The following is a 16,498-nucleotide window of genomic DNA, read 5'->3' on the forward strand; positions in this document are numbered from 1 at the left end:
AAAATTACCAATTAAAATACTCATAGTAAAATACTTATTTAAGCAATATCACATGAGAGTTCTGTTGTGCTGAAATATCAGCACTGGTGTGATTTGGTCGTAGATAATCACACCAGTGTTGATATTTAGCACAACAGCACAACCTTGTGTCTGATATTGCTTTAATACAATAGTTCTACAAGCACATTCATTAGTTAACAGTATTAGGCGACAAGAGATTATGATTTGTTTATTTAATAAATTATTAGTTTCAGCTTGATCAGACACTGCAGCAGGGAGATATACACTCAACACACACGCACACAGACGTTCTTTGTATTTATAGATAAATTATTTGGCTCCACCAAAACAAATATGTCCACAAATAGAAGTGAGAAAAATCTGTTGCCAGGCAACACAAACATTTCCTAAGTGAAAGTTGACCAATGGTTATTAGAACACCTGAACAGCAGAGTGATAATGTCTGTAAAAAGCCCCAGTGTTGTTGTTACTCTATATCAGCACTCGTGCAATGTCTCTTGTCCAATCAAATTACTTGGTGAGAACTAACTGTATCAAATACAATAAATACCCCTTATGTACCTTTACAAGTCCATGTGTGTTCACCACAGTGATAAAAGTTAAGGCTAAACCACAATTAAACTGTTTGACTTGAATAAATCATTTTCTTTTATGTTGCAGCACAAACTGAGTCAACATCTACAAATGGTCTCAGGTGTTTCTTTTGTGCAATGGGCCGATGTGACAGTGTATTCCTGTGTCGGGGAAACGAGACCTTGTGTATTCAAGGAACATGTGAGTCATATGATATCTGTAAAACAGCCTTCTTATATGTATCACTGCAGTTTAGCTTTCAACAATATTTTTTTTCACTTTTTGGAAGATTTTTAGAACTGTATTACAAACTAGCATATGTTCAATCAGGTAAATTATGTGAGCTTTTCTAAGGTTATAAAAACAAACCATTATTAGTGATTAATTAGGCAACACAGTCATTTTGTAAAAAATTACGTCAATAATTTTGTAGCTTAAATTTCATTACAAATAATTCATTGAATGACTTTAACTTTGTTGTTGGCTTTAATAACTATAGCATTAACACTTAATTTGCTAACACTAGTAATGCAGCCAAAATTCAGTCACAGAAAATTTTGGGACAAAAATGGCCTAAAAGTAAATTTTTGGTTTTTGCCTGAATCACTTTAATTCACCGGAAAAAACACAGCTGGAAAAAGATGTTGTGATGACGCAAGAAAACACCGTGACCAGCAGACGCTTTTCTGAAAACGTGTGAGTCATTTGATAACTGTAAAACAGCATTAAAATAACTATTATTGAAGCTTTACTTTTGAGGATCATTTACTTCAAGTTTTTTTTTTTTTACAAAATTATAAAAGAAAAAGATAAATTAACATGTTTAAGATAAATTAATTACATGACGATTCCCTAAGGGTAGAAAAGCACACCATAATTAATGACAAATTGTGCAAAACAGTAATGTTTAAAAATATTAAGGTGAATCATTTTCCTGGAGTTGAAGCTTATATAATGTTAAATATAGTAAATATATTGACAGAACATTTTGTATGGGCTTTATAAAGATAGTGAAATAAAACTTTGGGACACATTGGGTCAAAATATAATATGATTAAAGGTAATAGTATTTGTAAAACTAAAAACAATTATTACTGTAACTACATTTCACAAATTAAACTCTGTAGCACTAATACAGTATATTTGTTATGTTAAATTGAACAAAAGTAATTGTATTTTACTAATCCTGAAAGTTGCTCCAATGTGTAAAAACTCCATATTTTGATAAATCCAAATCTTTTAGTCAGACAGATACTGTACCGCCATTACACACATCTGAGCACTTCTCAGTCGAGAAATTACTGGTGCGTAAAATGGCAGGTCCCTCCTTTACTCAGCTCTGATTGGCCAGGGCTAAAGACCACCCCCTTATGTTTGATATCACCAATTTCTACAGGCTCTCAGCTTTGCAACGCTGTGTCAAGCATTCTGATTGGTCAAAGCATTGCTGAACTAGACACATGCGTAACGGCACCAAAAAGTGGAACCAAAATTAGCATTAAGCATGGCACCGCAGAAACCTGAATAAAAATAGATGTGTTTATTTCAAGCCAAATTGCAACACCTAGTGGTCAAACATAAGATTAACAATGATTGGAATCAATTTGACTGAAATATTACAGTTTCACACTTGTTTTCAAACACAGTTATAGCAAAGTGGACTTCAGTCTGAACTTTTTTTGGGACAAAAACATGTATTTTTGGCCTAATGTTTATTGTTGTCACCAAACTTGCTGCAGTTGATGTCCATACATTAGTTCAATTGTTTTTACAGCATTTGATAAAGACAATTGGCTTCATATTTGATTTAAATCTCTAGTTTTTTAGGTGAACTACAGATTTCTGTATTTAAAACATTATTTATTATCACTCAGTATCATATATTTCCAAAATTTCTAAGGGTCCTACTTCAATCTGAAACAAAAATATCCATGTAGGTCATGTACAGTAGAAGCTTATAAAAACATTATTTGTTATGGGTATGTGATTTTCAGAAAAAAATGGCTTGTGCTGAAGAGTTTAACCGTTACTTCACCAATGCCACACTTTTCCCATGCCCTCAAAAGAGAATCAATCTAAATAATTAATATTTTAATCCACAGTGAACGAAGAAATTCGTGGCTGTGTATCACAAAGTGTGTGTACTGCAAGTAGAAGGCTGGGAGAACTACCATTATTACCAGAGTTAGGAACCTTCAGCTCTGGACCAAACTGTTGTGATACAGATGACTGTAATGATGGAACTACAACTACCACACCTCCAACTACAACACGTGAGTTTAGTTTATTTGAATGTGTACATTTCATACAGTTTATTGTTAGTATTTAGTTTATATTCAAATTCTGATTCTTTGAATACATTTTAATATCTTTATTTGATTTCAAATTCACTACAGCTGGAGGACTTCAATGTCTAAGTTGCACTGGTTCATGTTCAACTGAAACTACAGTTACATGTTCTACAGAAACTATGTGTGTAACTGCCGCCATCACAGGTTGGTTTTCTTCATTTAAATACATTATAGAATTTATTAAACAGTTTATTTAATATAAACAATAATTTTTTTTGTAATTGCAGAGACATCAGTTTTTTCAGCTGACACAACAAAAATCCACAAAGGATGTGCATCATCAGATCTGTGTCCAATCACAGGCTCTCAAACATATGAACTTAACTTGGGTCTTTCAGGTGCACTGATATCTGTTGAGTGCTGTAACTTTGATGGGTGTAACAATAATACCTTACCTGGTAAGTGTGTTTTTTAGGGAACCTTTGTGACATTGAGCTTGTGGATTCTAATCATTGCCTTGGTTTCATCTTTATTTAATTCGGTATTTAAGCATGTTTTTACTGTTTAATCCACTTTATAAAGAACAACTTCAAAAAACTAATGTTGAATAAACAATAATGACTTTAAGAATAACACTATTTGTACTTTCAGGTTTCTCTTTGTGTTTACTCTGTTAAAAGCATTTGTACATTGCCTTTCACTCCAGCAGCTTAAGATTAAAGACAATCAAGCAATTATTTTACTAAAACAAAATATATTCCTGAATGTTTCAGCACATACTCAGTCACCGACTCCAAGTGGTCTCAGTTGTTTCTCCTGTATATTCGGTCGATGTGATGGTTCGATTGTCTGTAAGGGAGACGAGACCCTGTGTATTCAAGGAACATGTAAGTGATTATTGTGAAACAGCTTTCTTATAACCATTGCTGCAGTTTTGCTTCCAAGCAGATTTGTGCTGACTTTTTTAATGTTAAATAAGATTTTTAAAAAATAAAAAATAAAGGTAAATTAACATATGTTCAATTAGTTGACAAATAATTTAATGTAAGCTCTTGTAAGATTGAAAAAACAGTCCTTTATAAATGGCTAATTGGACAACACAGTGATAACATCAAATTTAAGTTCAATATTGTTCCAGGAGTTGAAACTTATATAATGTATTAATGTTAAATCAAACTAGTTGATAAAATATTTTACATAGCCTTTACAAAGCTATAGTAATATTTATTTAACTGACACATTGGGCCACAAGATGTTGCATGAAACTATTATTAGGAATTTCTTTTAACGTTCTTAATCTATCCATAAATTAAATAAAAACACAAAAATATGTATGTTGTTTGTATATGATGTTAGCTTCACTGCTAAAGCTCAACATTATTAATAAAACTAAAAGCTAATAAATCCCTAATTTTATCTCATAATAACATCTATACATGAACATAATTGTGTCATGAAATTAACCCCCCCCACAAAAAAAGTTGTTTATTGCATTACAGATCTAACCTGTACAGTGTGATTTTCTTTGTTGCCTAACAGTGACATTTGAGAGCTATATTATAGCCACATGATGCCTGAGGAATGCCCTCAAAAGATAATCAGTGTTATTAATCCATATTTTAATCCACAGTGAACGAAGAAATTCGTGGCTGTGTATCACAAAGTGTGTGTACTGCAAGTAGAAGGCTGGGAGAACTACCATTATTACCAGATTTAGGAACCTTCAGCTCTGGACCAAACTGTTGTGATACAGATGAATGTAATGATGGAACTACAACTACCCCACCTCCAACTACAACACGTGAGTTTGTTATTTTTTTTATTCAAATTTTGATGTTTAAAGTATATTTTAATATTATTGTATGATTTTATCTTCATTATACAGCTGAAAGACTCAGATGTCAAAGTTGCAATGGTTCATGTTCAACTGAAACTACAGTTACATGTTCTACAGAAACTATGTGTGTAACTGCCACCATCACAGGTTGGATATTTCTTAATTCCATGCATTATGTTGGAAATACAAGATTAACTGCTTAATTAACATGAACCATCTTTATTTTGTAATTGCAGACACAGCATCTGGTTCATCTGACACACGATTCTACAAAGCGTGTGCATCATCAGATCTGTGTCCAATCACAGGCTCTCAAACATATGAACTTGACTTGGTTGTTTCAGGTGCACTGATATCTGCTGAGTGCTGTGACACTAATGGGTGTAACAATAATACCTTACCTGGTTAGTGTGTTTCCATTTATTTTAATATATTGATCAAAAATGTATTGGTATGTTGTGTTACCTTCAAAATACTAAAATGTTAAATATACCCAATATTGACAATTTTTTAGCTTTATATTTTCATGTAGGTTCACCCAAATATTGCAAGGCAAGGCTAAACCACAGTAAAATGTTTTTTATACTTAAAGGAATCTTTTTCTTTCATATTTTCAGCACATACACAGTCACAGACTCTAAATGGTCTCCGGTGTTTATTCTGTGCTTTCGGCCGATGTGATCTTTCACTTGCCTGTATGGGAGACGAGACGCTGTGTATTCAAGGAACATGTGAGTAATATGATCACTGTGAAACAGCTTTATTATTTCTATTACTGCAGCGAAAGGATATTTTATTTTTACACAATTTTGAGAAACGTAAGAAAAACAACACTAATAATTAAGATATGCTTATTTAGTTAACAAATTAATTTATGTAAAATGTATAAAAGCAAAAAGACCCGAACAATATAGTTAGTGTCATGCTGGGTGGGTGTGGTGGTGGAGGATCCAAGCCCAGAAAGAGATGGAGGCAGCAGGTAGGCTTAGCGTTCATTTGTGTGTGTCTGTATGTCTGTACCTTGATCTGTGTGTGTATTTTTCATTAAGTGATGATTAGTTGTGTCGATTGACAAAGGCAAGGCAAGGCAAGGCAAATTTATTTATATAGCGCATTTCATACTCAAGGCAACTCAATGTGCTTTACATGATAAAACATTCAATTGTTTAAAATCAATAAGAACATTTAAAATCATCAGTAAAATCAATTAAAATCATCAGTAAAATCATCATTACATCAACAACATGACAAAAAATCTCTCTCTCAATCATATGCAGTAGAGAAAAAAAGTGCCTTTAACTTTGATTTAAAAATGTTCACATGTGATGCTGACTTCAGCTCTGCTGGCAGTTTGTTCCACTTCTTTGCAGCATAACAACTAAAAGCAGCATCACCATGTTTACTGTGAACTCTGGGCTCCACTATCTGATCTGTGTCCATTGATCTCAGAGACCTGCTGGGTTCATACCTGACTAACATGTCACTGATGTATTCTGGACCAAACCCATTCACAGATTTATACACCAGCAGCAGAACTTTAAAGTCTATTCTGAGGCTGACTGGGAGCCAGTGTAAAGACTTTAAAACTGGACTAATGTGCTCTGACCTCTTTGTTCTGGTTAAGACCCGAGCTGCAGCGTTCTGAACCAGCTGTAGCTGTTTGATGCTCTTTTGGGGGATTCCTGTCAGAAGACCATTACAATAGTCCAGTCTGCTGGAGATAAAAGCATGGACCAGTTTCTCCTGATCTTTCTGAGCCATTAAACCTTTCACTCTGGAGATGTTCTTTAGGTGGTAGAAGGCTGTTTTTGTGATAGATTTGATCTGACTGCTGAATGTAAGATCTGAGTCAATCAGAACACCAAGGTTTTTGACTTGGTCTTTAGCTTTTAAAGATCGAGACTCAAGATAATTGCTGACAGCAGTCCTCTTTTCCTTGTTACCAAAGACAATCACCTCCGTCTTGTCATGGTTTAGTTGAAGGAAGTTTCCACTCATCCAGCAGTTTATTTTTTCTAAACAGTCACACAACACCTCAATGGGACCATGGTCATCTGGGTTCAGTGATAGATATAGTTGTGTGTCATCTGCGTAGCTCTGATAATCAACCTTACAGTTCTGTAAAATTTGTCCTAAAGGAAGAATGTAAAGGTTAAACAAAAGGGGTCCAAGAACAGATCCCTGAGGAACCCCACAGGACATTGGTAATCTGTCAGATTCAAAGTTTCCAATGCTTACAAAATAGCTTCGCTCCTCCAAGTATGACTTAAACCATTGCATTACTTTTCCATTTAGTCCAACCCATGTTTGCAATCTGTGCAACAAAATTGTATGATCTACAGTGTCAAATGCAGCACTTAGATCCAACAGAATGAGAACAGATACTTTTCCTGAATCAGTGTTCAACCTTATGTCATTGATCACTTTGATAAGAGCAGTTTCAGTGCTGTGATGAGAACGAAAACCTGACTGAAATTTATCAAATATTTTGTTGAATGTTAAAAATTGACTCAGTTGGTTGAAGACCACCTTCTCAATGATCTTGGCCATGAATGGAAGGTTGCTGATTGGTCTATAGTTAGCCAGTATAGAGACATCCAGTGTTCTCTTTTTTAACAGCGGTTTCACAGCAGCTACTTTCAGGGATTTTGGTACGGTGCCTGATTGGAATGAGCAGTTAATTATCTGACACAAATCAGTGACAATTGACTTTACAACAGTTTTAAAGAAGTTTGAGGGTATTGTGTCAAGGCAACACGTTGATGGATTCAGCTGCTGAACAGTCTCCTCTATTGTATTTGGGTTCACTGTAGTAAACTCTAACATTGTAGTTGACTCATCCCTCAGTGGTTGAAGCTGTTCAAGCTTTTTGTGATTTTGCTGGTTTGTTCTGATGTTTGACCTTATTGATTGTATTTTTTCATTGAAATATACAGCAAATTCATTGCATTTTCCAGCTGACAGTAATTCAGGGGCTATCTGATCTGGGGGGGTTGTGAGCTTTTCAATTACAGAAAACAACGTGCGAGAGTTGTTGACATTTTTGGCAATAATTTCAGAAAAGTATTGCTGCCTTGCTTTGAACAAGCCATCATTGAATTTTCGCAGACTTATTTTGTACAGTTCTAGATGAATTTGGAGTTTTGTTGATCTCCATTTACGCTCAGCTCTTCTACAGTCAGATTTCAAATTCTGCATTATCTCAGTCCTCCTCCAAGGTGTTTTCTGTGTATTTGGTTTTCTCTTAGTTTTGATTGGAGCCACCACATCTATGACATTACAGACGTTTCTATTATACTCATCCAGAAGATCATCAACTGTCTCAGCACTCAATGTTGGTGTCATTGCTATGGCTTCCATAAACTGTGCACTTGTGTTCTCATTTATGTACCTTTTCTTTAAACACACATAACTAGGGGGAACAGATGTTACAGTCTCTAGGTCAAAAAAGACACAGAAATGATCAGATAGAGCTAAGTCTCTTACATCAACAGCAGAGATATCAACACCTTTAGAGATAACCAGATCCAAAGTTAATTAATACATAATAAAAAGAATCCCCTCTTTTGCACCGACACACATACCTACACATATACACCCACACATGCTCCTTTCACCTTCTCACCCGTACTCATTCCTACATACATAAACTCAGATGTGCACAGCAACCACTGCCCCACTATGTTAATAAAAAAAAAAAAATAAAACAAGCAAACATGGAATAAAAACACAAACAGACCATAAACAGAGTGCTGCCATTAATCAATAACACCACCAACCATAACAAAAGTTACAGACCACAATATTGTTAAGATTAAAATAACAAAAAGTGTCTCAGACCCAAATTTCCCACAAGTCCATAACAACCTCAACTTGCAAACTTAACACTGGTTCATGCTGGAAACAACACATTATTTTCACACTCATAACTACGATTGGGACAAGTATGTAAGTACGGGTCCCCAGAGGGTTAGGGTTAGTTTTAGCCCTAACCCTAACTGTATTTATAAATTAAGTTGTCTATGTGTAATCCATTCTGTGTGTCTGTACTGACATCCGTACGTGTGTGTCATTGAATTTGGACACTGTTGGCTGTCTCTGTGCACTGGGACTCTGGAGGATGCAGGCCAAGCAAAGCGCAGCCACGGTAGTGGCCAAGGAAAAAAAACAGACATGGGAAGAGTTTGGTGAGGCCATGGACAGTGACTTCCAGACAGCTTTCATAGATTCTGGACCACCATCTTTTGTCTCTGGATGAAGAAGAAGTCCACTGTCAACACTGTGTATGGTGGGGATGGTGCGCTGCTGACCTTGACCTGAAATGTTGTGGATCGGTGGAAGGAATACTTTGAAGTGCTCCTCAATACCACCAACACACCTTCTGAGAGGAAACAGAGCCTTATGAGCAGGGAGTGAACTCTCCTTACTCTGGGGCTGAGGTTGCCGAGATGGTTAAAAAGGGAGAGAGAGATTCGGAGAAGGCATTCAACCGTGTCCCTCTGGGATTTCAGTGGGGGCTCTCTGAGAGTATGGGGTAAAGCTCTCGATTTATTGGTCAATCTTCATTCTTACCCTGACCTATGGTTACGAGTTTTGGGTCATGGCCGAATGAATGTCTTCCGTACGGTGCCTGGGCTCTCACTTAGTGAGAGGATGAGAAGCTCTGTCACATGGGAGAGGCTCATAGCAGAGCCGCTGCTCCTCTTATGAAGAGTCAGATAAGGTGACTCGTGTTCAGGGCACATCCCACCAGTCAGTAAACCAGAGGAAGATCCAGGACATGATGGAGAGTCTACAGTATGTCTCTTGGCTGGCCTGGAAACGCCTCCGGATCCCTCAGGAAGCGCTTCGCAAAGTGGCCGGGAAGAAGGAAGTCTGGGCCTCACTGATAAGGATGCTGCCTCGGAGACCCAACCACATATAAGCAGTAGAAAAAGGATGGATGGATGTCTGAACAATTACATTTTTTATCAGAAAATTCTGCTAAAAAATGTTGTCATTCTTTTACTTACAAATGTCGTCTGACGAAAATATGTATAAATAATCCACATTTTAATCCACAGTGAACGATGAAGCTTATGGCTGTGCATCACCAAGTGTGTGTACTGCAAGTAGAAGGCTGGGAGAAATACCATTATTACCAGAGTTAGGAACCTTCAGCTCTGGACCAAACTGTTCTCATACAGATGTATGTAGTGATGGAACAACTACCACACCTCCAACCACAACGACCACACCTCCAACCACAACTACCACACCTCCAACTACAACTACCACACCTCCAACTACAGGTATTCAGTTAAACAGCAGTGTTTATTTGATTTGGGTTTTGTTATTTTAACATAAAAGTGATGGTTTTTGGGGGGAATCTGCCTCTAGGTGGTCAGATTTTTAATGCAAAGGTGTGTTTTTTTTTAAATGAAAAAATTACTTTTTTTTTAAATAAAAAAATTACTTTTTTTTTAAATAAAAAAATTACTTTTTTTTTAAATAAAAAAATTACTTTTTTTTTAATTAAATAAATACATAAATATATAAAAGTTTCACTGTTAACACATATATTCCTAATGTTGTAATATGATCCTTTTCATTTTCACAAAGTCCGGCTCTATTTTGGTTTTTATTCCAGGTCTTCAGTGTCTATCCAGAATGAAAAAAACATTGTCCTTGAGATTTTAGATACTGAAATGTTCTCATGATTCTGATTTTGTTTGTTTGTGAGTTTCTCACAAAGTCCTGCTCCATTTTTCTAGTTCCAAGACTTCAGTGTCTATCCTGCAATGATTCATCTTGTTCCAGTCCAGAGTCAGTGACTTGTTCTTCAGAGACTATGTGTATAACAGCTTCCATTAAAGGTAATCTTTGTCTATTGTTATGAACATGATTTACATAAAGTACATTTACTGTAATATGTTTTTAGACAAACTAAACAAACTGATTTTTATCTTTGTAGATGTTTTATCTGAAGATGAGAGTTTTTTCAGAGGATGTGCTCCTCCCACACTGTGTCCAAACAACGGCACCTTTAACTTTTCTACTGATGTGTTTGATTCACATAAAATCATAGATGCTGAATGCTGCGACACAAACAACTGTAACTCAGAAACTCTGCCTGGTAAGTGATGATGGAGGAGATGATTTGTAGAATTAGATGAGAATGTAAAACAATTCTGTAAAATTAATATCAAAAGGGTATTTGTAGTGAATTTTATTTCTAAGCTGGAGAGCAATCAGGAGACACAGTCACTGCATTTTCCTTACTTCAGAAGCTTGTAGTGATGTGACGGTGTTGATTTAGTTCTGTCGAGGGCTACGTCACAGGTACGTCTCTAGTGGAATGTCCACCTCTAAACGTCTCCAAAGTCCTCCCAGTTTGTCCCACTGTAAGTCCACTGTCCGTCTTCAACGTCTCATATATAAACAGTACAGCAGACAACAAGATTATCAAAAACAGCTTCATACACGTCATAAGGAGCTCCAACACACATCCTTTATGTTGTCCTCAGTAATAAATAAAAGCAGATTAAAGAACATGTGGAACAAAGCTACACAATCCTAAATAGAAAGTTTATTGTGAGAAATCAGGCGGTGCTAATCTAAAGGCTGTACCGGAATCAACGACTTGATGTCACTTTCTCCTGTAAATGACGGCTCCCCATACATTGTATGAATCTCAGAAGACTTTTATGGAGAAACATAATAAACACACTTTATGTTCTATATATGACTAGTTCAGGTACCATTGAATGAGAAATCTACCTGCATGTTGCTTTTACATGACAGTGTTCTCCTTTCTGTTTTAGTTCCTGTTCAACAGGAAACAAATGGACTTGAGTGTTACGTCTGTCTCTTCTTCTCTGGAACCAACGTTTGTACAGCACTTACTGTCAAATGTAAAGGAGCACAGGATCGCTGCTTTATTGGATCTGGTATGTTGTGGTTCAATAAGTTTTACTTCTCACCACTCAATTTCAAGCATCAATGTATAAGTGACTATTATTGTGTAGCCTATACTTTTGTTTTGTTCTTGGCACACTTTTTGCTTAGAATAAAAAAAATTAATAAAAAAATGTTCACTTAGTGGCGGTTTCATTCAGATCTGAAATAAAGTGTGGTAAACCAGGTGAGTCCCTAATTTCTTTGGTGACGCTGTTTGCTCACCTGCTTTGGGATTTTCACCAAGATTGTGCAGCAAATTGATGCACGTGTAGATGTGATTGAGACCGCCCAATTTAAATTAATATTTTGTGCATTAAATGTGGTAAGTGCACAGAAGCACAAAATGACATTAAAGGAAGTTTAATTAGAGGCAGAAGGACTTCTCCGTCTGCTGCACAAACATTTAATAATGTAGAAAACAAAATAAACAAATAATCCAGCTGTTTCTCTCCCTCACAAACACTTTACTCAGCATTTTTTCATTCAGTGGCTGTTAATGTTTATTATTGTTTTATTTAAATTATTTTCTTATACTAGAGCATTTTTTCCATCTCCGCTGTGTTTTGTGTCAACATTCAGATGATCTTCTTGTGTGAGTTTGCATCTATTTGCACTATTTTCGGTGCATAAAACAATCAATGCAAACAGTTCCTGGTTTGATGAATTGCATTGTGCCCATTGGATGAATTTATTTGCATTTCCCCCTCCCATTTTTTTTGCTTCCCTTATAAAATCAGCCTACTTTACATGTTCATCTGAGGGAAACGTGCTGAATAAATTGTGGGCACATTGTGACGTGCAGTCCTGATTCCCTGGGGTTTGTACCCTTATTAGCGCGTGGAGTGACGTTGGCACACATTTTATTACCCCTAGACTTTTAGTGAATCCGCCCCTTAATGTATTAGAGAAGAAGGTTTACTTTGAAGTCTAAAAGTTTGTAAAATATATCTCATGTATAGAGATTATCCAGTTCCTGTGGAAAAGAGAAGAAATATGTTTTCAATAATTTCTTTCATGTTCTCATTCACAGCCTCAACTGATAATGGAGTTCTACCTGTTGCTGGCTGCACATCAACAGATGTATGTGATATTGCTCCTGATCACGGTGTACTGCCATTTATGGAAGAAGTGGGAAATCTAACCAGTGGACTAACCTGTTGTGGAACAAACCGCTGCAACTTCAGAGAGAGATAGTACCCACTTCTCGTCAAACTTTGACAGGTGTGACGTCACGCCCTTTGTCCCGCCCCCTAGCCGGAAGTCCCGCCTTCCCAAACCGGAAGTCCCGCCTTAGAGAGACCGCCAAAAAAAAAAAAAAAAAAAAAAGCAGTCTTGGTGCGTTTGTTTTTCCATCTGCATGTGATTCATCATTATCCGATATGGTCTGACTTCAAAAACATTCCTTCACCTACCCCGACCACCTCTGATGACCTTTTTCAAATATTACCCGTTGGATGAAATTGGAGAACGCACAGGGAGTTTAGCTGGTGCACATCTGCTTCATACGGGCCAAGGGTTCCATGTCCGTCAATAAAGTTTAAAAGCCTGTTTTGAATGGGACATATTCAAAGAAGGTAAATGTCATAAAACTTATAACACAGGAGGGTTAAGTATTTCTTTCTAATTTCAACTTTATTATTTTTCATTAATATAATATTATTTCTTATATTTATTGCCTTGAAGGCAACATAACTTTAATTTGTGTTAAATAAGAAGATTGCATTTTATTAGCCGCTATAAGGGTTAGTCTGACACCATCATAGGGGGAATACAAATAAAGCAAAATTCAAGGGATGTTTGTAAAAAGAATGAGCTTTTTAGAGTATACTTTTACGCAAAATACGTACATAATATGATGATAAATATGTTTTGATTATAATATCATGATTTATTCACGAATAACATTGTTTTTAAGACGGACCTGGTTTTGTAGCGCCAACCACAGTTTTGCCTTGTGGCTGCCGCTGTTATTTTTTCATCCTCTGCAGCAGCCGTGGTTCCAAGGGGTGGGGGTTGTGTGTGTGTGTGTGTGTGTGTGTGTGTGTGTGTGTGTGTGTGGGAGCGCTGGAATGTTTTGCTTTATCCGGTTTACGTATATTACAACAACACACAACAAACATTGATGGTTATAGACACATCGTCACCTTTATTTTGATTGTATTTTTATAACGACAGGCTGTCTGAATTATTCTGTTTCTGTCTGATCAGTGGAGCGTTAAGGAAATAATAACCGGCAATAAAACTCTGGAAACAATAACTAGGAATAAATAGTTTCTCTTTGGTAAACTTGGTGATATTACAGACGGTATGGACACATTTACTCCGTTTCCGGGGTTTGATGTTCTGTAGATGTTTTATCTGGAGATGAGAGTTTTTTCAGAGGATGTGCTCCTCCCACACTGTGTCCACACAACGGCACCTTTAAGTTTTCTACTGATGTGGTGGATTCATATAAAATCATAGATGCTGAATGCTGCGACACAAACAACTGTAACTCAGAAACTCTGCCTGGTAAGTGATGATGGAGGAGATGATTTGAAGTTGAAAAAAAAAACAAAATGTATCTTTAAAAGGAATACTTAAAGAAATGTATCTTCAAGTAGCATTTAAATATCCATGTTCTCCTTTCTGTTTTAGTTCCTGTTCAACAGGCAGAAAACGGCCTTCAGTGTTTCTTCTGTATCTCTGGCACCGACATTTGCTCGTTTACTGTCCAATGTGAAGGAGCACAGGACCACTGCTTTGATGGACATGGTGTGTTTTTACACTAAAGTTAATAAGATAAAATAATAGATAAAATAGTACAATCAATTGCACAAGCAATATAGAGATTATGTTACTATGTGACATAGACAGCTGTACATATTTCAACTTTTTTTCAAATTTCTGTACTCTAAAAATGTTTGTGAATAAAATCATAAAATAAATATTTTTTTCTCTTTTCCACAGCCTCAACTGATAATAGAGTTCTACCTGTTGCTGGCTGCACATCAACAGATGTGTGTGAAATTGCTCCTGATCACGGTGTACTGCCATTTATGGAAGGCGTGGGAAATCTAACCAGTGGACCAACCTGTTGTGGAACAAACCACTGCAATGATTTCACAGAACCAACAACAGCAGGACCAACTACAACTCCCTAACACCAATAATTGTTCTGAACTGGTTAAAAAATATATTTACTGTATATTGTCTTTAAACTGTAATCCAAGTTTTTAGATCAGAACAATAATCCTAATTTGTGGAGAGATGTGCTAATGTTCCTGTAGATACAACTAAACATTACCTTTATTGTTTCCTCTACCATTGCTTTAGCATTTAATGATCCACTACACTTTAAATTGAAAGTAATGAAGCATTAAAAGATTTGGAAATATAGACATATGTTGCAGTGGTTGAAATTTAATTTTAATTGTACATTATGATGGAGATATTTTTGGATGTAATTTACTTTGTATTACTCTTTACCTCCTGCATGTTATCATAAGTTTTAAAATAATGCTGTTTTACAATTTCAACCTATAAAGATTATAATCCAGGGTGGCACTAGTCAGTGTTTTCCTTGTGTTGACTGTTTAAAATCTGTTTAATTTGCAGTCAGTCCACATTTACTGGTTCAATAAATGGGAAGAAATTCAAATTCACCAGCCTGTCATTGCCTGATCCCGTTAGATCTCGGAAGTTAAGCAGGTCTGGGCCTGGGTAGTAGTTAGATGGGAGACCACTGAGAATTCCAGGTAACTGTCATTGTGTCCTTGGGCAAGGCACTTCACCCACATTGCCTAGTATGAATGTAGTGTGTGAGTGAGTGTTGGTGGTCGGAGGGGCCGATGTCACTATGGAAGCCTTGCCTCCGTCAGTCTGCCCCAGGGCAGCTGTGGCCACAATAGTAGCTTACCACCACTAAGTGTGGAGTGAAAGAAGAATGCCTTTATTCTGTAAAGTGACTTTGAGTGTCTATGATAAAGCGCTATATAAAATTGATGCATTATTATTAATTCTAATGGAGCTGGTTATGATTTACAGTCCGCTTAAACAGGACTGAATCATAACATAATCTAACCGCTCGAGCGGACATGGGCTCGTCTGTGAATGGTTGCATTTACAGACCTTGTATTGACTAGGCCCCTGGGAGTGAGGCCCAAAGACAGGCTTAATAATGTATCATGTTTTTCAGCAGCCAGTGCCTTCTCCTCGTCCTTCTCTCTCTGCTCTGTTATTCCTGTTAAAAGGGACTTGTTTCTTCCCACTGTTGCTAAATGCTTGTTCATATGGATCTTGTTGGGTTTTTTCTTTCTTATTATGAATTTTATATTTTGATAAGCGCATTGAGATGACTGTTGTAAATTGCGCTATACAAATATAGTTGAATTGAATTATTAGCGTTAAATACTGCTGCACTCGATCAGTTTTTGTATTAGATTAACCATCTTTAAATGTTTTTTACTGAAACATTGTTAAGTATTGCAGATAGCATTTTGTTGAAGATACAGTATATACAATGCACTTATTTTTCAGATTAAACTCAAGACAAATACATAATAAAACAAATACATTTATTTCATTGCATAATTGTGACCATCTGCAGCTCTCCCTAAGGAAGTTTAAGATGAACTTCATCAGAGGGAAAGACATAAAGAGAGAGAGCAGTGTTGCACCCTGGTGAGGGGGAAAAGAACAGGGAAGAGGGAGTTAGGGTGGAAATTAAAAGAAGTGGTCGAAACGAAGCTATATTGTACTGAAAGTATAATGCAATGCTATTATTGTGCGTGTTGTGTAATCTACTGAACCAGTACGGTGACAAATGTGGAGAGATAGAACTGGGTGACGCATAGTG

At 36.4% G+C, this 16,498-nt stretch overlaps 1 long non-coding RNA gene across 1 annotated transcript; it reads left to right on the forward strand.

Annotated features, from left to right (window-relative positions):
• Positions 1–14,178: 14,178 nt before the first annotated feature.
• On the forward strand, positions 14,179–15,305 carry LOC114461442 (uncharacterized). Its single transcript, XR_003673839.1, has 2 exons — positions 14,179–14,415; positions 14,611–15,305. It is a non-coding gene; the product is annotated as an uncharacterized LOC114461442 (long non-coding RNA).
• Positions 15,306–16,498: the final 1,193 nt, after the last annotated feature.

Source organism: Gouania willdenowi, chromosome 4, assembly GCF_900634775.1.
Source record: "Gouania willdenowi chromosome 4, fGouWil2.1, whole genome shotgun sequence".
NCBI lineage: Eukaryota > Metazoa > Chordata > Actinopteri > Blenniiformes > Gobiesocidae > Gouania > Gouania willdenowi.